Below are 21222 nucleotides of genomic sequence, written 5' to 3'. Positions count from 1 at the left end.
ATTTCTGATGGTGGAAATTAAATAAGACAACTTAGGATTTCTGTGTGTACAAAAACAAATAAAATGTGTGAAAAAATTTTTATCGATGAAATGCTTTCCAGAATTAAGATAAAAAATTCCCCCAAATGTTAAGAGCTTCCCAGTTTGTGAATAATGGGAAGCCTCCAGCCTTGCAGAGGGAATGTGATGTTAATCTGATCTTAGTTTCCCATTTTGCCATTTTCACTTTTCAGTGGAGCTGTCAGCTTCCTTGCATGTGGAAGAGCCAGATTTCCAGGAACTGACGTGTCCCACTTCACTGGCCTTCCTGAGAAAGTGACGCTCTCAGGTGCCTCTCCGTGTGGGATGACTTCTCCGTTGCTGAGGCTCTTCCACCTCTGCTTATCTCAGGAGACACTGGCCTTGTCTGTCTACTTAGCAGAAGGAAAAGGAGTTTTGTTTCTGGTACATTCTGCTTCCGGTATATCTTTGTGCTTTGGAACTAGATCTTTTAAAAAGTGAGTTTACCTTAAATTTCTAAAGACTCTTTGCCATTAATCCTAGGCAAATGTAAAAGTATTTTAGTCAAAATGGAGAAGCTCTGATCTGGAGGCGGAGGTCCATGTCAGCGATGTCAGCTGTGAGACCTGGTGCTGCTCTTCGAACCTTCCAGACCTCAGGCTCCTGTCTTCCTGAAAGACTTTCTCACAGTGTCCAGTCCATGGATCATGCCCCTTACCCATGTGCAAGCCCCTTGCTGACGAGACTTCGTCAAATGTTGATTTAGGGTCCAGCCTAATACACTTTCCAGTTAACACCATGGCTCTGAAAAGACAGTTACCCTCCTAATTCCGCCTGATGCTTACTGTACGGGCATCTCTCTGTGAAGTGTTTGGTTCTTGACATATTCAGACATATGGCCCCTCACAATGCTATTTTGTAATATTCTTCGCTGAGGAAGAAGGGGCCTAGGAGGAGAGGAACGAAAGAGGAAAACACGCTGCTTTCCTTGCGTGACCGAAGCGAATGGGGATGGTGACGGTGATCGTGACAGCTGCACAGAACCCATCAACTCCCCCTCACGTGGGCTCAGATGACTTTCATTCACCTGGTCTCACACCCTGGCATCTCCTCTGTGGGTCATTGGTTTGCGATGTTAAAGGCAGAGATCAATCCAGAGGGAAGTCAGCGTTATTAAGGTTTTACAGTGTAAGGGCTGAAGCCGAATTCATGGATCACCGTTCAGCGGAGTCTCACAAAACGCCATGGGAAGGACAGAATCCCAAAGCCCTCCTGGAGATCTTGTATTTCTCGATAAAATTAAATTTCATGCCAACAATCCCTTGATTTGAAAAAACGAAGTATGCCTCCAGCGGAACCTGCCGCCCGCTCAGCCGTGCACCGAAGGCGCCCGGTGTGGTTGCGGCTTTATCACGAACCTCTCCAGGTTTTCTCTCTCCATCTCTTCGCCTACGCTTTGCTTCTGAGAGGCTCCCAAAATACTTAAAAAACTTGCACCTTCTTCCACACAAAGTCGTTCCATCTGCACTCACAGTTTGTCACAAATCAAGCTCATTCACTTTCAGGGGGATCTGGAGACAAAGACAGAAAGGGTGAGATATCATAAGGAAAGTCCCAGAAGGGAAGCCACGCCCTGGTTTCCCCGCCTGTTCCCGCGCGCCACCTCCTTCTCTCACCTGCTCCCTTTTTTGGGTGCTGCAACCGAAGGAAGAAAACCGTGGTGGCACCCACAGAATCACAGACCTGTCAGGAAGGGACGGGGTGAAGAGGCAGCAGTGGCATTTCTGTGTGGCCAGCTGGGGACTGGGGACTGGGGAGGGGCACCTGGACTGGGCAAAGCGTGTACTCCGTTTTCCAAGCTCCCTTGCCACTGGAAACGAGGCTGCAGGTGCAGGAGACACACATCTGCAGGCGGCTCCTGCAGGGCGGGGGCTGACTCACAGCCACTGGTGACTGTGGACATAGGGTCACGTGACTCATCTGGGCGGGTTCAGTAGGTGCAGCTGCTTCCCTGGCCAGCGTCTCAAAGGTGAGCTCAGACCACGTAGTCCCTGAGCAGGTCTCCTGGAGAGGTACCCGGAACCCCTGCCTGTCCAGTAAGGCCTTCCCACCACACTCTGAGCATGCCGGGGGCCCTAGACCACTGAGGCTGCCTTGGGACTGTGGAAATGAAGCTGGCCATATTCCTCCATTGAGAACTAACGATGCCTCTTTGCAAGGCTGTTGTGTGGGCTGGAGATAGGAAAATAAGATACATAATAAGTCTCCAACACACAGTAACAGAGTAAGTAAGTACTTTTCCAAGTAATTGCAAGAACTGTAGTGATTAATAAAATTAATGCAGCCATGATAGAAGTCCTGGTAACTCAAAACTCCTGGAATTAATGTACTAACATTTAACAAGTTAGATGGTCGGTTTTAAAACTTTTTAGTACATTAAGGTACTAATGCTTAAAAAGTTGTTAGGCGGTTTTAAAACTTTTCTCCCAGGGACATAGCTCTACATTTCTAAGATGTATTTATAACATAAATCCCATTAAGAATAATATATTAGATATAAAGCTTGCTGCCATCTTCTGCCTCTTGTGTCATCATAATTCTTAAACTGGTACATGTAAGGGACTATTACTTACAATTGAACTATTTGGGGAAAATTAGATTCCAAACAAAGCCCTCCGTATGATTTTCCCTTCTGTTTGCACGAGGTCGGCTCATGTTCTGTGCGCCGGACCCTTTTTCAGAGAATGCTTATTGCTAGAGGCAGAGAACCCCACAGACCTCTGCCAGGTGTTCTCTTGGGGCTTCCTGTGGGCGGGAAGATCTCAAGGAAAGAGGGTTCAGTAAGCTCCCTTCTTTCGGCACAGATATGAGCCTGCTCTGTGAGGCCTCAGGCCTCCCCACACACCCTGCTCACACTTGGAACGGCAGCCTTTTGTTTCTCAGACTCACTCCGAGCAGCTTTGTGGGGTCCTGCACAGAGCCGTCCCCTCCAGGCCCCTCCCTCCCCGTTGAGCTGCCCCATGTGGTAAGGACAAGACGCCCAAAGGTCCTTATCCACACTGAGAGGGGGAAGACAGAAAGGGCCTTTCTCTAAAGAGTTCCAAATATTACAGAGTCAACCTACACATACTTTATGTATGTGAAACTTTAGAAAAAAAGTAAATTTTAAAATGTTCACTATATTGATTTAAAGTTCTCTGTTGGAATTTTAATTTTAGGAACTCCACAAATGACTTTTTTCACTATCAATTAGAGTTCAAAGATAGCACTTTGTCATGAACACGAAAGGTATTTGCCCTCCAGCTGTGGTGCCCTCCTGCTGGGGCCTCCGTTTTATTTTTAAATTGGTCGCAGGGGTTGAGAATATTATAGGAGAATATTAGTTGATGGATTTATTTTTCACATTTTAAATCTGCAACTCCTCTTACACGAGTAGGCAATGTCATGAAGCAACAGTCTTAGGCACTGTGAGCGCACCCGTGGAAGCGGGGGGCTCACGAGCAAATCTGTAGCAAATGTTCTTGCTCCTCTGGGTGGACAGAAGCTGGAGAGTTTATTCTCAGGCAAACTCCAAGGGCAGATTGCACTCTAACTCCCAGAAGGCGTTTATTTCTTCGGAGTCCTCCGTTCCTCCTCAGCCAGCAGTCACTGACCCAGGTCTCCTCATGTCAAATGCGCGGCGCTCTGCACAGGGAGCAAAGCTCAGCCCCGGTGTCTGCGGGCGTGGGGTCCTCCCAGGGGTGGCCGAGCCACTGTGTGCCCTGACTTCACCCTTTTCACTAGCCTCCACTTGGTGACTAGAGTGGGGTGAAGCCCACCTCTGAAGACTGGTGAACCCACATTTTCCCAGCCTGAAACGAATTGGCTGGCATGGTGACCCGTAACCCAGGACCTATTAGGGTCGTGTTTGAGGACTCCGGACTCAAAGGCATACACGGCCATCAAGGGGAAGGGACATACATCGTAAGTCCAGGAGAGACCCTAGAGCTGAATCCCCTCTCTGTAAAACATTGAACACAGAATTGAGAGAATGTGCCATTTATGATAAAAACCGAGAGGCAAATTCCAGTGAGAGAACAGGAAACTTCCACTTCTGACAGTTTTGCTGGGTTTCATCAATTGTAAGTCAGCAGCATATTGACGGTAGAAAAACAATCAGATTCGCTGGTAAACGATCAGGCCTTGAGCTGTAATTGAATGCTCTCATGGTAGATGCGTGTTAATAAGAGACAGACAACATCTATACAAAGTCACTCCAAGTACCGGACAGTGAGGACGATTCTTCCAGAGTGGGGACCTGAGAGAAATTTTTCTTTATTTCTATGAAAACATCCATAAGGCTCTGAGCTAGGCAAGGTGAACGTAATAAAACACCCTGGCCGAGGTCCTGTTTTGTAGCTGGAAAGAAATCCACGCAAACAGTCCTTTACGATTTAAACACAGCTAGATTTAGCACGGACTCCTGAAACTGGGATACGGTGGGGAGAACACAAGCCCCTTCCTCCCCGTTACCTTCCCCCCACCACCCCCCTGAAGTTGGCCAGGCCGGGGGCGGGGGGGTGGGCCAGTGTCGGGGCGCCTCTCCTCCGGAGCCACCGCGCTCATCAAAGTCTCTCCTCTTCCCTCCTCCCCCTCCTTTTCGGTCAGATCATCTTGGCACAAACAAACTTTGTTAACGGCTTTAAACTTGGAAGGCTCGCTTTTTAAATATTTGCCGCTACATAATTGAAACAGCTGTTTTAATGAGATACCTACTGTCATCATTTTACCCTGGCTGAGCTGGGTGACAACAAAGCAGTAATAACGAATTCAATAATAATTAACTGGGGTCATCTGCTCATCTGTCACGGCCCATCAGCTTCAGGGAGAAAAATCCCAGTGAACTTCTCTCTTTTGTGAGCTTTCCAAAACTCTGTAATAAAACGCTTAGAGAGGACTCTAGGTAGCCCTTCAAAAGTTCTAAGCAAACTGGTAAGTAGGTTAATTAAATTTTATGCATGTTTAAATGCTAATGATTACATTCCTGACATTACAGTGTAATCTGATATGGAATGATGTCATGCAAGCAGTGGTTTTACTGCCTAAACACATTCCCGTCCCCACGCAGAGCAGCAGCTCTGGATCATTTGTCGAAGGGCAGGACGTTGACAGCGGCGTTGGAGAGCAGGCTTTCACTCAGGTCCCTGACTGGCCAGATGCATGCTAATCAGGAAACTTGCAGGAAACAGCCGCTCTCAGCCCAGCAGCAAACCGGGAGGGTCATCAAAAGGTCCACTTTCTTTGCGCCCTGCCTCTAAATTCATACTCCTGGCACCAGGGCAAAATCACATCCTGCCTGCTTGCCAGGATTCTGGAGAACGAAAGCGAGGTCAAGTGTCCTCCTCCGTCCCAGGCTTTCCCCTGCTGCTGCGCACCACCTCTTCCCTGGCAGCAGGCACAAGACCGGCGATATTTCCAAGCAAGGAGGAGACACAGATGATCAGGCTTCTGATGACACAGGGGGAAGCACAGACATTATCTGTGTGGGCTCCGATTTCACTGGGAACTTAGGGCAGCGCTTCTCCCACTGTGCTGGGCGCCGAGACCACCTGGGGGTTTGTGGCGATGCAAATGGTGATTCTGCAGATCTGGAGGCTGGCCTGGGTGTCTGCATTTCCAACAGGCTCCCAGGTGAGGCTGATTGCTGCTGGAAAGAGGACTGCACTTTCAGGACTCAAGATCACAGCTCCGGCCAGTCGCAGACAAAAGGAAGCAGAAAACTGCAGCCACCCTGGGACGGAACCACTCTCATCTCAATTCGTTTTTTGTTGATTTCATTATACTTTAAAAAAAATATTCAGACGCCTTCTGAATTGACTACCTTAATTGCACACAAAGCATTCTGACAAGCAGCAGTCTCTGACACCGAGACGGGGTGTCTTCGGTTCCATTACGAAGCTAATATTTGATTTCCCGTTTCTTCCTCTAAACAAAGCTTGGCTGATGGAGCACGTTGGCTATGGAATTATGGAACACAGAAACTACAGTACACCGAAACATTACACGTTCGGTTAGAGCCTAACAGGACTGCAGCCTCCACCACCACTTCTGATCGACCGCTAGTGACAGTTGCAGTGGGGACCGCAGGAATTAGGACCTTTTCCCTTCTTGAATTGAGACTCAAAAGGATCCTGTTACATTAGTTCGTCTGGCAATATTGTGCTGGAGCTGGATTTCGGCCCAGGTTTGAGGGAACCGCGCTGTAGCACACACACCACCTCTTCAGTCATAAATAGTGAAATTCCAACGCCAGCCAAACTAAGTCCTCGCTCATATTTCAGCATTAGGCTGGACTGCGAAGGGAAGTTCAGAGCTCAGAACCAAATGGCCCACACACTGCTCAGTGCTTGATTCCTAATGCAGTTTCCCCAAATCAAGCATTACTGCCATGTAGTGTTCTTTCGCAGAGAACAGTCAGCCCAAGCCTTCTGTGCACGGGATTGGAACAAGGATATTTTAGACAAATGGCACCAGCAGGGCAAACGTATGGCAACATCCCCAGTCACTAGTAAATAACCCCCTTGTCCCATAGCTCTTCTTTCCAATGCACCAGGAAGCCCTTTAATCCGCCCTGTGTGTTCCAAAGAGCACCAGAGCAAGGACGGTGCGGCAAGCCGCCACGCACACCTTGGTCAGCCATTTTACCTCTCAATACCTGTCTGCTGATGTTACCCGTGCTTTGAAGAGGTTCAGGAGAATAGATGGTTTTCTATTTCAACATTAGCTAAGAAAAGCAAACAGTGCAAAATGACAAGCACTTTCTCCCTGCTCAGCAAAGGAAGGTTAAATTGATTCTCGGGAGACATTTGCAGCTTCAGTCAAGCTAGTATAGCCGGATAGCCTGAAATTTGGGGCCAGCTCTGTTCTATTAGCTATTTATCCAGCACTTAAGCAGATTATATAAAACACAGTATCACTGATAAGTGCAGCCCCATGGCCAAGAGAAGCCCCCATCAGACAGTATAAAGGTAGGACTCAAGACTACAGAACCCTCAGAAGAAAACATCACAGAAAACCTTCACGACATTGGATTTGGCAATGATTTCTTTTTATTTTATTTTATTTTTTATTGCATTTTAGATTTTGGGGTACATGTGAAGAACACGCAGATTGTTGCATAGGTGCACACGTGGCAGCGTGATGTGCTGCCTTCCTCCCCTTCACCTATATCTGATGATTTCTTAAATATGGCACCGACATCAGAGACAAACAAAGGAAAAATGGGAGTTCATTGAAATTAAAAATTTGTGCACCAAAAGACACAGTCAAGAGAGGAAATGGGCACAGAAAGGGAGAAAATATCAGCAGCTCACATATCTGATAAAAAATTAACACCTAGAATCTGTAAGGAACTCACAGAACTCAACAGCAGAGAAACAAACAATTAGAAAAGGACTAAGGACAGGAAGGGACTTTCTCCAAGAAGCTGCACAAACGGGTGATAAACACGAAAACGTGCCTCATCTCTCAGCATCAGGGAAATGCAAGTGAAAGTGCGGGACGGCACCTCACACCCATCAGGATGGCTGTAATAAAACAGAACAGACAGGGAGTAACTGGTGTCGGAGAGAACATGGAGAAATGAGAACACACGCTCGTTGCTAGCGGGAGTGTGTGTGTGTCCACTGAGGAAAACATTCTCATGGCTCCTCAACAAGCTAAGCGTAGAATCTCCGCATGGCCCAGCATTTCACTTTGGGTGTGTACTCAGAGGAATTCAAAGCAGGAACTTGAGCAAATAATTGCACACTGATGTTCGAGGCGGACTTGTTCACAACAGCCAAAAGGTGGAAACAACCGGAAAGTCCAGCACCTGATGAATAAACAACAGGAGGATGAGGCGTATCCATGCAAGGAAATGCCACTCAGCCTTAAAAAGAAGGAAACTCCGACCCTGCTTCAGCATGGAGGAGCCTGGAGGGCGTGGTGCTGAGTGCACTCAGCCAGAGGTGAGGGGCACATACACGTGGTTCCCTTAACGTGACGGCCCGAGTGCAACCGAATCCATAGAGACAGTACCCAGGGTGGTGGGTTCCCGGGCCTGGAGGAGGGGGAACGAGATGAGAGTGTTTGATGGGGACAGAGTTTTGGTTTGGGAGGATGGAAGAGTCCTGGAGGTGGAGAGCGGTGATAGTTACATAAGAATGTGAACGTACTGGATGCCAGTGAAATGAAAGCTTAAAAATGGTTAAAATGGTAAATTTATGTTGTGTATATTTTACCACCATAAAAAACGTTTGAGGAAGAAGAACAGGAAGAGGTGGAGGAGGAGGAAGACATGGAGGAGGAGGAGGAGAAGGAGAAAAGGATGAGGAGGACGAGGCTGAGGAGGAGGACAGATGCCCCACTGCTGAGGACAGAACTCCTAGGCTCTGATTTTCTTCTTCCCAGAAACTCACCTCTAAAACCCTCCTCTGTGACAGCAAACGGCTAGATCCAGACATCCCAAAAGGGGCAGATCTCAGCAAAGTTCTCCCAAAACTCCCAGAATGGTGGGAAGGCAGCCGGGTGCAGGCCAAGATGCTGAAGGCATGCAAGCTAAGACTCCTCCCTGTGAATCAGCTGGCACGTCGGCATGGAAATGCTCCCTTATCTCATGTGCACTTGTGGATGTGTACGCATGCCTCTCTGCACATGTGTACCTTCCTTTACTCACGTGATGCTCCCTGGCCTCCTGCAACTGGTCACTTTCACAATCATGGCATCATGGCACAGACCAGAGCACAGCTGAGCCCTCCGAGGGGGCATGATGGCGGGGAAGCAGTCACCCAGCCCAGCCCAGCCCAGCCCAGCCCAGCTCAGCTCCAGAACTGTGGGGCTGAATTTATTCACTCACTCATTCATTCAGCAAACATTAACTAACTGCTTATGATATTCTGGCACTGTTCTGGACCGAGACTGAGAGGAGTTTCCTTATGGAGCTGCCAACAGCGGAGGAAACAGGTGTTTGAACACGCAGTCACAGCACCGACTTGCCTGCTTTGCTGCAGAGGGGAGGCCCCATGTGATGGCAGGTGCCCCCCGTTGGTGTTCTGTCCCAGGCCTGTGAGCTTGGCGTGCAGCAGCCGCCTCCCCTCAGCTCTGCAGGAAGTAGGGAGGCCGACTTCTGATCTTAACTCAAATGTTTGGATCGAAGGGATGGTGAGAGGAAAGGTGTGGGAAGGAGGGGACAGAACACTTGGCTTTTTAAAAATCGTTATTTGGATGCTCGTTTCCAGAATCAGGTGGGGTCATGCTCAGGACACACTCATATCAGCTAAGAGGCCGACGGCTGCCCTGTCCATCTGCGGGTGCTGGTGCAGTAGCAGTTGGGACAGGCAGAGAAAATAACTCTTGCAATGTCCTGGGTGAAAGCCGCGCTAAAACCATAAATTTCTAAACTCCAAGTAAACTGCGAAGTCTAAATACTTGTCTGTATAAATGAGGCCTATCCAGATAATTCTGATGGAAGAAGCTGGGCTTGAGTGAGGGATTTCCCCCACATGTTATGATAGGCATGGAAACAGTGGAGCGACGCAGAGGATGGAATCTGCTGGGTGTGGACTCAGCCTGTCCCTGCCCTAACTCTCAGAGATACAGTTTGCAACTTGTGTATCCTTCAGAGTGGAACATCTGACCACACACACACACACACTTGATACATTGTACATAAGTCTTCTTTGTGTTTGCACTGAAAGGAACTGATTCACATACCTTCTGTCTTTTGTGCTTATTTTAAAGACTTTTGCATTTTTTTTTTGAGACAGAGATTCGCTCTTGTTACCCAGGCCAGAGTGCAATGGCTCAATCTCAGCTCACTGCAACCTCCGCCTCCTGGGTTCAAGCAATTCTCCTGCCTCAGCCTCCTGAGTAGCTGGGATTACAGGCACGCGTCACCATGCCCAGCTAATTTTTTTTTTTGTAGTTTTCGTAGAGATAGCGTTTCACCAAGTAGACCAGGATGGTCTCGATCTCTTGACCTCATGATCCACCTGCCTCGGCCTCCCAAAGTGCTGGGATTACAGGCGTGAGCCACCATGCCTGGTCCTTTTGCATTTTTTTAGAGCATGAGAAAATTATTGTTGCAGAAGTGAGACATTTAATATAAAAATGTTCCCAGATCTTCATCTGAGTTAATGAAAGTGAAAGGCAACCAGTTAATAGAGCCTGTAAGGAAAAGGAGGTTTCTTCCTTGACTTTCCAGGCACAAACATAATTTTGAACTTCAAGATAATTGTTTCTCAATATTACTCTTTCCTCGGAAAACTGCCGTGAATCGATGCATGGTAGCTTCCAATCCTCCCGAGTTTACCAGGGAGACTGTCATCTCACAGAAAATAGCAAAAAGGTCTTTTTGTTGTAAATTGACAGATTATAATTGTGTATATTTATGGAGCATAAAGTGATGTTATATGTATACAATATTCTACTGTTAACCAAAGTCACCAGGCTGGGCAAGAAAGCTCAAGAAACTTATTTCTCCAAGTCGATAAAACCTCGTGCCCTTTTGCAAATGTCTCTCTCTCCCTCAGGCCACAGTGTCTGTAACCACCTCTCTACTTTCTACGTCTAGGTGCCCAATTACTTTAGATTCCACATCTGAGTGGAAACATGCCATGTTTGTCTTTCTGTGCCTCGCTTATCTCACTTGGCATAACGTCCTCTGGGTTCATTCACGTTGTTGCAAATCACAAAATTACTTTCTCAAGGCTGAATAGTGTTCCACTGTGTATTCATACACCGCATTTTCGTTACCAGTTCATCCATTGATGGGCACTGAGGTTAATTTTGTAGCTTGGCTGTTGTGCCTAATTCTTCCATAAACATGGGCGTGCAGTTACCTCTTCTACAAACAAATTTCAAATGCTTTGGATGCACAGCCAGAAGTGGGATGGCCGGATCATACGGTAGATCTATTGTTAACCATTTAAGGAACTTGTACACAGTTTCCCTAGGGACACGCTGATTTATATGCCCACCAACAGTGTATGAGGCTGCCCTTTTCTCCTCAGTAACACCTACCGTTCATCTCTCTCATAGTGGCCGTTCTAACAGGTGTGAGATGATCTCTTCGTGTTTCCCTCACACTTCCCTAAAGATTAGTGATGTTGCACAGTTTTTTTCATTTATCTTTAGCCTGTGTGTCTTTTTTTTTTTTTGCAGGAAATGTCTAGTTAGGTCCTTTGCCCATTTTTAAGTTGTGTTGTATTAATCTCTTATCAGATGTATGGCTGGCAAATATTTTCTCTCAATCTGTAGGCTCTTTCTCTCTCTCTTTTTTTTTGAGGTGGAGTCTTGCTCTGTCATCCAGGTTGGAGTGTAGTGGTGAGATCTTGGCCCACTGCAACCTCCGTCTCCTCACCTTGGAAAACTTAAATTGCCATGCGTGTTTAATGAACTGGGAAGAATTTATCTAACTGAATTAAATATAGCAGAGACTTTCATTATGTGCTTTATATGAGTTAAATTGAAAGTACAAAAGTTGCAGTGTAGTTTGGCAAAGACTTGATGATTATATGAATATTTATATGTGCAAACCACATGGATTTCTCATTGTCATTAATTGTCTAAGTGTTTTTTAAAAATATTGCCACCGTAGTGTTCTTAGGTTAGTATGAGATCAGAGCGCATCTATTAGAAACTGTGCTGTAAAGAACAGGTGGAAGTTTGTTTGTTTTGAGACGGTCTCACTCTGTCACCCAGGCTGGAGTGCAGTGGAGCCATCTTGGCTCCCTGTAGCCTCTGTCTCCAGGGTCAAGCCGTTGTCCTGCCTCAGCCTCCTGAGGAGTTGGACTACAGGCAGGAGCCATCACTCCAGGCTAATTTTTAAAATGTTTTGTAGAGATGACATCACACAATGTGGCTCAGGCTGGTCTTAGAGACCTGGGCTCAAGCAATCCTGCCCTCAGCCTCCCAAAATATTAGGATTACAGGCGTGAGCCACTGTACCCAGCCAAAGTTTAAATAGCGTATGAATTATTTGCATGGAAGTATAATCATGAAATGATTAAAAATAGCTTGTACTATTAAATAAGTAGAATATTTGCTTTGAAATTACCCTAATAATCTTCACAGAAAATTCGTCTTCCTAGATGACCCAAAGACTTCATTTTCTAAGTGATCTGTGACTCCTGGTCAGCACCTGGGCATTTGGGCTCAGACCCACACACTGAGCTGTGCTCTGATTTTCAGTTTCTGCTGCCTGCTGGAGCGTTCAGCCCTTCCTGTGCCTTTGAATCTTCAGAAGCACTTTACTGCCCGGGCCTCACCCCTAGAGCTTTTAATTCAATTGCTCTGAGTTGAGATCTGAGAACTCCTATTTTTTAACACTCCCAAGGTGATTCTAATGTGATGGTAAGATCACGTAGGTTTTCTCATGAATACTCTGGCAATTCAGCCGCAGGATTTTTTTTAGATCACCTGCAGTTCATTGGAACACCCTGAGTACTCCTCCCTCATATTAATTTTTTAAAAATTCTAACCGTATTTTCCTAAGAAGTTACATTCACAGAAGTAATATTTTGTAGCATATGGCTAAGTAATTATTTCCAACAATCAACAGGGTTTCTTTTCAGAAGCAGCTAGAGCAGGCAGAGCGCTGGGGCACTCTGTTGCATGGAAGGACTCTTAGAATGGATGCATTTGTCTTGTGGGATTATTATATTATTGGGATGTCCCCAGACAGTTGTGTCAGAAGCGATTCTAAGGATGGGCCCATAATGGGGAGCCGGGTCTCCTGTCGTGCACTCAGGGTGGTGCCACGCTAGGGAGGCTGGAATCACCCACCCGTGTCTCAGATGAGGCAGGAGTGGAACCAAGGTTTACTCACTGTTCTCATCTGTAGGGCTGTAGGTTTTCTCATGAATACTCTGGCAATTCAGATGTACTAGAGATGCAGATGTAGAATCTGGGAACTTGTCCAAATTCATTTTTAGAGAAGGTGAGATCTTCAGCACAGGCAGCCATACCCCATGTAACACTTTTTATTTCTGAAACAAGAACTGTCCATGGTCCAACAGCAAGCCAGAGGAAGCGCGTTCATCTCTCACTGAACAAAAAGCCTTGTGTCCTCCAGCTGTCTGCACAAGGAGTCATCGGGAGTCCATGTTTGCTCCGAGTGTCTTGGGAATGCTGCGCCCTGGGCTTCACTCCGGACCTGCAGTCTCCACGTCCTCTCCGCAGACAGGCCATTGGCCTCCCTGAGTCTTGCTGCTTTTTCTCTTGCTGACACTTCCTTGTTCACTTTCTCGCGTGCTCTGCCACCGTCCTGGCAACAGTCACCTTGCCTGCTACTGTGGGTTGACTCGTGTCCCCAGCAAGTCATCTGTGGAAGCTCTGACTTCCAGTGTCACTGCATTTAGAGGGGTCTTTAAAGAGGTGAAGGTAAATTGAGGCCAGTCTGGTGGACCTGATCCAATGTGGCAGGTGTCCCGTAAGAGGAGGCGAGGACACAGACACACATAGGGAAGGCACCATCCACTTTCTCCAAATTAGGAGAGCTGGGAGACGAGATCAGTGAGTCCTAGTGTGAAAACACGCCCCCTAACATCGGGTGGTCTCTCCCTGCTCATTCAGAAAAAAATAGGTTAGTATTTTAATTGATTCTTTGTTATATTCTTCTATTACCAATACTTTCCGCTGTGCCCCAGTTGCTAAATCCACTTTAATCCAAACTACTTGATTTCTACTTTACTGAAAATGTCAAATCTATCCCAACTGAGATATCTAAAATCTTCTCTTATTATATTTATCTTTCTTTGTTATTCTTTCTTGATGAGGAAACACTTCTCCTCTTTTTCAAAATTAGGCCCTCCACTCATTGCCAAGATTTCATCTTCCTGGTCCTTTTTAAGACCTAAATTCATGACATTTTACTTATCCCCTCTGTAGGGTTTTCAGTTTTCCTCACGAATACTTACTTTTAAAATTCTTGAGGTAAGAAGATATGAAATTTCCAGTTTTAGCTCCAGTATTTAAAATGAGACAAGCCTTTACTGCTGTCCCCTAATGAGAAAGTGCTGGGAAAAAATCAAACAGAAAATCCACAGCTTTTGTAAACACATCAGAGAACCGAGGATACAGGGAAGCTGCCAGCCTGCACTGTTGAGCGTAATCCACAGAGTCACAGCTGAGACCTGCTTACCTGGAGCAGAACAGCTGCTGCCTCAAATTGGCGGGGGATTTAGATGGAAATTTTGATGTGTGGCTGGAGCTGGGTATGGACTAGCATGAGAGTAAGAGATTCCAAGGGACCGCAGTCTCCAGCGGCGTGGCGGGGGGGGGGGCACAATTCTGTGATTCTTATCTCCCGAAACTCCGTCTGCAGAAGATGCTCTAGTGTCTCTGGCAGGAGCAGGGGAAGAGCAATCCTGGTGGAACATACCCAGAGACTTGAACCACCTGGAGGAAGGGAAATTCCGTCTCAGCCCCCTCTATCCTTTGTGTCTCACTTCAGTGGGTGTGGGTAGGATGGAGCGGGCGCTTGTGAGCATGAAGCTATGGAGTCCTCCTTTGCACCTGGCCTGCACATCACAGGGCTCCAGAGTGATAGCCACAGACGGCTTCTGCAAGAGCAGCAAAATGCAGAATTTTGCTCAGTAGGAGCATTTAGGGAAGCCCACAGTCAAGATTTAAGAAGGTAACAAAGGAAGGTACAATGAAATCTTTATTGTTTTTACTGTTAACTGTTCTAAAAGATGACTGATAAAGTAATAATGTTACCCATGTTTAAGTAACTATAACAAATAAATAGTAAGATAAATGACTGCAGCATCATAGGGGATGGAAGATTGGACTTGGGAATGCTCTTATAAGGTACATACACTATGCAGGCGGTGGCATTGTGTTAGCAGAGGGTAGGCTTAGATTGGTATAAAAATGTGTATTGCAAACTCTAGGTTAAGTACTTTGCAAAAAAATGTAATTGATATGCTAAGAGAGAAAATTAAAAAATATATAAAATGCTCAGTTAGTTGAGAAAGTAGAAAATGGGGGAAAAAGACACAAAGAGAAAAAGGTACAGATATGGTAGATATTAATCTGATTGTATTGAATGTTAGTAATGGCCTTGAATGTGAATGGACTAAATACACCAAACAAAAGACACACACACTGATGAGGACTAAGCTGGAGAACTGCCGACTATAAAGTTACAGTAATAAAAACAGAACGGTGTTTGTAAAAGAATAGACAAATGTATCAATGGAATAGAATTTAAAACTCAGAAACAGAGCCACATAGCTAAAACAATTGATCTTTGACCAAGAAACAGAGGCAAATCAATGGAGTTAGGATAGTGCTTTCAACAAATGGTGCTGGAAAATTGGGCGTCCATACCTTCATGATTACCATCTATTAAAAAATTAACTCTGCAGATATGCTGGAATTTTTTAAAATCAGGACTTCTGATTAAGCAAATACATTTTATTTATTGATTTATTTTTTGAGATGGAGTCTCGCTCTGTCACCCAGGCTGGAGTGCAGTGGCACAATCTCTGTTCATTGCAACCTCCATCTCCCAGGTTCAAGCAATTCTCCTACCTCAGCCTCCTAAGTAGCTGGGATTACAGACACATACCTCCATGGCTGGCTAATTTTCATAGTTTCAGAAGAGATGGGGTTTCACCAGGTTGGAGGGGCTGGTCTTGAACTCCTAACCTCAGGTGATCTGTCCACCTTGACCTCCCAAACTGCTGGGATTACAGGCATGAGTCACCACGCCCAGCCATTGCTTAAGCAAACACATTTTAAGAGAATCAAAATAGATGCCAAAGACAGGGAGAAAATATTTGCAGAACACACATCTGATAAAGAACTCACACCCAAAATATAGGACAACCTTAAAACTCAGGAATAAGAACACAAAGGCAATTTAAAAATTGACACAGGGAGGGGCGCATCACACACTGGGGTCCATTTGGGGGGACTAGGGGAAGGACAGCAGGGGGTAGGGAGGTTGGGGAGGGATAACATGGGGAGAAATCCACAGAGATACAGGTGATGGGGGGATGGAGGCAACAAACCACATTGCCATGTATGTACCTATGCAACAATCCTGCATGATCTGCACATGTACCCCAGAACCTAAAGTGAAATTATATATATATATATATATATATATACATATAAAATTGGCAAAAGATTAGAATAGGCATTTCTAAAAGAAGATCTACACATGGCAAATAAACACAGAAAGGATGGTCATTTGACATTAGGAAATTGCAAATTAAAATAGCAATGATATGCCACTATGCATATATTAACAGCTATAATAAAAACCAAACTGGACAATAGCAATTGTTGGTGAAGACGCAGAGCAACAAGAGCTTTTGTTCATTGCTGGTGAGAAGACCAAACGGTTCAGCAGCATTGAAGGACAGGCTGACTGGTTTTAGAAAGCTGTCATCTTTCATATGACCCAACATCATGCTCATTGGTATTTACTCAATTATTTTGAAGTTTTCATATCCTGAAATAAAATCCCGCATGTAAATTATTATAGCAGTGTCATCCACAACTATGAAAATCTGAGATCAAGTGTCCTTCAATAGGCAAGTGGATAAAAGTGACGTATTCACATAATGGAAAATAATTCTACAATAAAGAAAAATGAGCTCTCAAGCCACAAAAAACAAACATGTATCACAAATGCATACTGTGCGTATCGGTAAGCGAAGGAAGCCGATTTGAAAACATGAAAATATACTGTATGATTCCAACGATATGACATTCTGGAATAGGCACAACTATTGAAACAATAAAAAGATTGGTCGATGCTGGTAAGAAAAGGCAGAGTGGGAGGCTAACTAGGGGAAGCGCTGGGCATACATCAGGGCAATGAAACTATTCAGTAAGATACTGTGACACGGAATGCATGACACTGTGATTTGTCGAACGTATTAAACTTCACAGTACGAGGAGTGAGCATTAAGGTGTACAAATAAATTTAAATTGTTCAGGGTCCCATGATAGAACTAAGAATATGACAAGAATAATTTAACCATATTACAGATAAAGGAACCCACCTAACTGAAGGTGGTAGGAGGAGAAGGGGCTGATGTAAGTGACTTTGGACATGAGTGGAATTGTGGACTCAAGGCAAGAGCATGTGCACATAGGCGGTGCCCTAGCTGATAACGCTGCTTCCTGTGGAACTGTGGGTTGACACTTCTATTACTGCTATAGGTGTATACTGGGGCTGCTGGAACGGATCAGTGAAGTATGGATGGGGAAGAGCAAAGCAAGGTTTCTTAGTGTTGAGGCAGGAAGTTACAGACAAGCAGGGTCTAGAATGCTGTATACGGTATGAACTGGAGAGGGACACATCAGCACGAATTCTGATTCAGGTGAGCATTGATACAGATGGGCGCAGCCAGAAGCATCTGTGAATACATGAATGTACAGAGGTTAGTATACGCCCAGCTCTTCCCTCCCTGTCTGCTGAGACAGCCCAGAAGCAATAATAACGCAGTAGCAAGGAGCCCCCAAGCAACCTGGAGCCACATTTCAGTTTCCTGTACCATTATCATATAAAAGGAACCAGGCCTCCTTGGGTAAATCGCAAACTCTGGGGCAGGAAATATACAAGACAGTCTGGAACACCTGGAAGAGCCAGAAAGAAAAAAAAAGGCTACAAAAATAATGAATGAGACACAAAAGGCAACCGAAAATGCCCCTAATAGCCAAAACTGGAATAATCTGAGCAACAATGAATGAAGGTACATTGGATTATCACCAAGAGTATAAATTAATATCCATGAGTCCATTCTGATCTAAATGAATGATTAAATAAATAGGTATCTAAATGGAGAGAAAAGACCACTTTGCCATGCAGAGGAATCCTTAGGTGATACTTCTTCCTCAAGGAGCTGGAGCCTGACTCTTCCCTTGTTCTGTATTAACTGGGTGGTGACTCTGCCTTAAGAGTGCACTTTGGAAAGGGGAGAAGAGGAACGCTCTGTGGAGAAGCCAGACAGACACCCCCTTGGCCAGACGGTCAAGGTCAAGGTCAACAGCGATAAGCCATGTGGATTGTGTGCCTCCACACGATATGGTGTGCATGCTGTTTCACCTCCGTGGTCCTCACCCCCAAACACATAACCCCAACCTCCTCATGAGAAAAAGTCAGACAAGTCATTATCAAGGCTTATTCCACAAGAGACCTGACCTGTAATCCACACAATAAAAGAGCTATGTCTGAAAAGCTGTCACATTCAAGACAAGCATAAGGAGATGTGACGACGAATGCTAACGAGACCCTAGGGCAGAAAGAACAGCAGATACTGAACAGTGTGGGCTTTAGTTAAACAACAATATTAATTAAGGAATAACAGTATTCCTTAATTAACATAACAGATTCACCATACTAAGACAAGGTGTTAATAACAGAGGAAACTGGATGTGGCGGTATGTGGCAAATCTCTGTACTGTCTTCACGATTTTTCTGTAAGTCTGAAACTACAGCAAAATGAGAATGTTTTTAAAAAAATATGCTGTTGTAATAGATTGCAACAATTTCAGAACTGTGTAAGGAAAGAGTAAAAACTGTCTGAATTCCCATCCTTCTTATCATCAACAGGTTATTGAACAGACTTTCATCCACTATTTCATGACACACACACCCACACACCATGTAAAAACCGGATGATAGTTGTGGTGGTCTTGGTTTTGGTTCTGTAAAGTACCCCCACTTCACTGTGCTCTCAAGTCAAGCTCTTTCCACTTCTGGACTTAAATTGTGGTGCATGATTAGTAACTTGCTTTTGTATGTATTTACATAAAAATATGCATACACAAACAAAAATAATTGTCACTGATTCTTTTTTTAAAATATATATTTTATTTCACTTTAGGTTCTGGGGTACATGTGCAGATCATGCAGGATTGTTGCACAGGTACAGACATGGCAATGTGGTTTGCTGCTCCATCCCTCCATCACCTATATCTGGCATTTCTCCCCATGTTATCCCTCCCCAACCTCCCTACCTCCTGGTATCCCTCCCGTATCCCCCACCAACAAACATCAGTGTGTGATGCTCCCCTCCCTGTGTCCATGTGTTCTCATTGTTCAACACCTGCCTGTGAGTGAGAACATGTGGTGTTTGATTTTCTGTTCTTGTGTCAGTTTGCTGAAAGTGATGGTTTCCAGATTCATCCATGTCCCTACAAAAGACATGAACTCATCTTTTTGTATGGCTGCATAGTATTCCATGGTGTACATGTGCCACATTTTCATTGTCCAGTCTATCATCAATGGGCATTTGGGTCAGTTCCAAGTCTTTGCTATTGTAAATAGTGCTGCAGTGAACATTCGTGTGCATGTGTCTTTATAATAGAATGATTTACAATCCTTTGGATATATACCCAGTAATGTGATTGCTGGGTCAAATGGAATTTCTATTTCTAGGTCCTTGAGGAATTGCCACACTGTCTTCCACAATGGTTGAACTAATTTACACTTCCACCAACAGTGTAAAAGTGTTCCTATTTCTCCACATCCTCTCCAGCATCTGCTGTCTCCAGATTTTTTAATGATCGCCATTCTAACTGGCATGAGATGGTATCTTAATGTGGTTTTGATTTGCATTTCTCTAATGAACAGTGATGATGAGCATTTTTTCATGTGTTTGTTGGCCTCATATATGTTTTCTTTTGAAAAGTGTCTGTTCATATCCATCATCCACTTTTGGATGGAATTGTTTGTTTTTTTTTCTTGTAAATCTATTTTAGTTCTTTGTAGATTCTGGATATTAGCCCTTTGTCAGATGGGTAGATTGTGAAATGTTTTCCCATTCTGTTGGTTGCTGGTTCAGTCTAATGATAGTTTCTTTGCTGTGCAGAAGCTCCTAAGTTTAATTAGATCCGATTTGTCTATTTTGGCTTTTGTTGCCATTTGCTTTTGGTGTTTTAGTCATGAAGTCCTTGCCTGTGCCTATGTCCTGAATGGTTTTGCCTAAGTTTTCTTCAAGGGTTTTTATGGTGTTAGGTCTTATGTTTAAGTCTTTAATCCATCTGGAGTTAATTTTAGTGTAAGGTGTCAGGAAGGTGTCCAGTTACTGCTTTCTACATATGTTTAGCCAGTTTTCCCAACACCATTTATTAAACAGGGAATCCTTTCCCCATTGCTTATTTTTGTCAGGTTTGTTAAAGATCAGATGGTTGTAGATGTGTGGCGTTGCCTCTGAGGCTTCTGTTCTATTTCATTGGTCTATATCTCTGTTTTCTTACCAGTACCATGCTGTTTTGATTGCTGTAGCCTTGTAGTATAGTTTGATATCAAGTAGCGTGATGCCTCTGGCTTTGTTCCTTTTGCTTAGGATTGTCTTGGCTATGCAGGCTCTCTTTTGGTTCCATATGAAGCTTAAGGTGTTTTTTTTCAGTTCTGTGAAGAAGGCCCATGGTAGCTTGATGGGGATAGTGTTGAATATATAAATTATTTTGGGCAGTATGGCCATTTTCACAATATTGATACTTCCTAAGCATGAGCATGGAATGTTTTTCCAACTGTTTGTGTTCTCTCTTATTTCCTTGAGCAGTGGTTTGTAGCTCTCCTTGAAGAGGTCCTTTACATCCTTTGTTAGTTGTATTCCTAGGTATTTTATTCTCTTTGTAGCAATTGTGAATGGGAGTTCACTCTTGATTTGGCTCTCCTTTAGTCTGCTATTGATGTATGATTTTTTGTAATAAATTAGATTCATATTATACATGTGTTTGCATATTTATTTTGAACTTGTCCAAATTTTTCCAAAGCAACTGATATATTGCTGCATTCTTTCTTTTAATGTCTGCATGAAATTCCAAAGGATAACTGTCCTAAGTTTATCTTTCTCTCCAATAAAAAATATTCACTTTTTTTTTAGGTTTTTGTTTCATTGTTGTTATTATTATTATTATTTGAGACAGAGTTTCACTCTTTTTGCCCAGGCTGGAGTGCAATGGCATGATCTTGGCTCACCGCAACCTCTGCCTCCTGGGTTCAAGCAATTCTCCTGCCTCAGCCTCAAGTGTAGCTGAGATTACAGGCATGCACCACCACACCCAGATAATTTTTTTTTATATTTTCAGTAGAGTCAGGGTTTTTCCATGTTGACCAGGCTGGTCTTGAACTCCCAGTCTTAGGTGATTCACCTGCCTCAGCCTCCCAAAGTGCTGAGATTATAGGCATGAGCCTAGATTTTATTTACTAACATTTTATTTATATTTTTG

The sequence above is a fragment of the Callithrix jacchus genome, chromosome 13 (genome assembly GCF_049354715.1).
Source record: "Callithrix jacchus isolate 240 chromosome 13, calJac240_pri, whole genome shotgun sequence".
Classification (NCBI taxonomy): domain Eukaryota; kingdom Metazoa; phylum Chordata; class Mammalia; order Primates; family Cebidae; genus Callithrix; species Callithrix jacchus.
Note: the sequence above shows the minus strand (reverse complement) of the source record.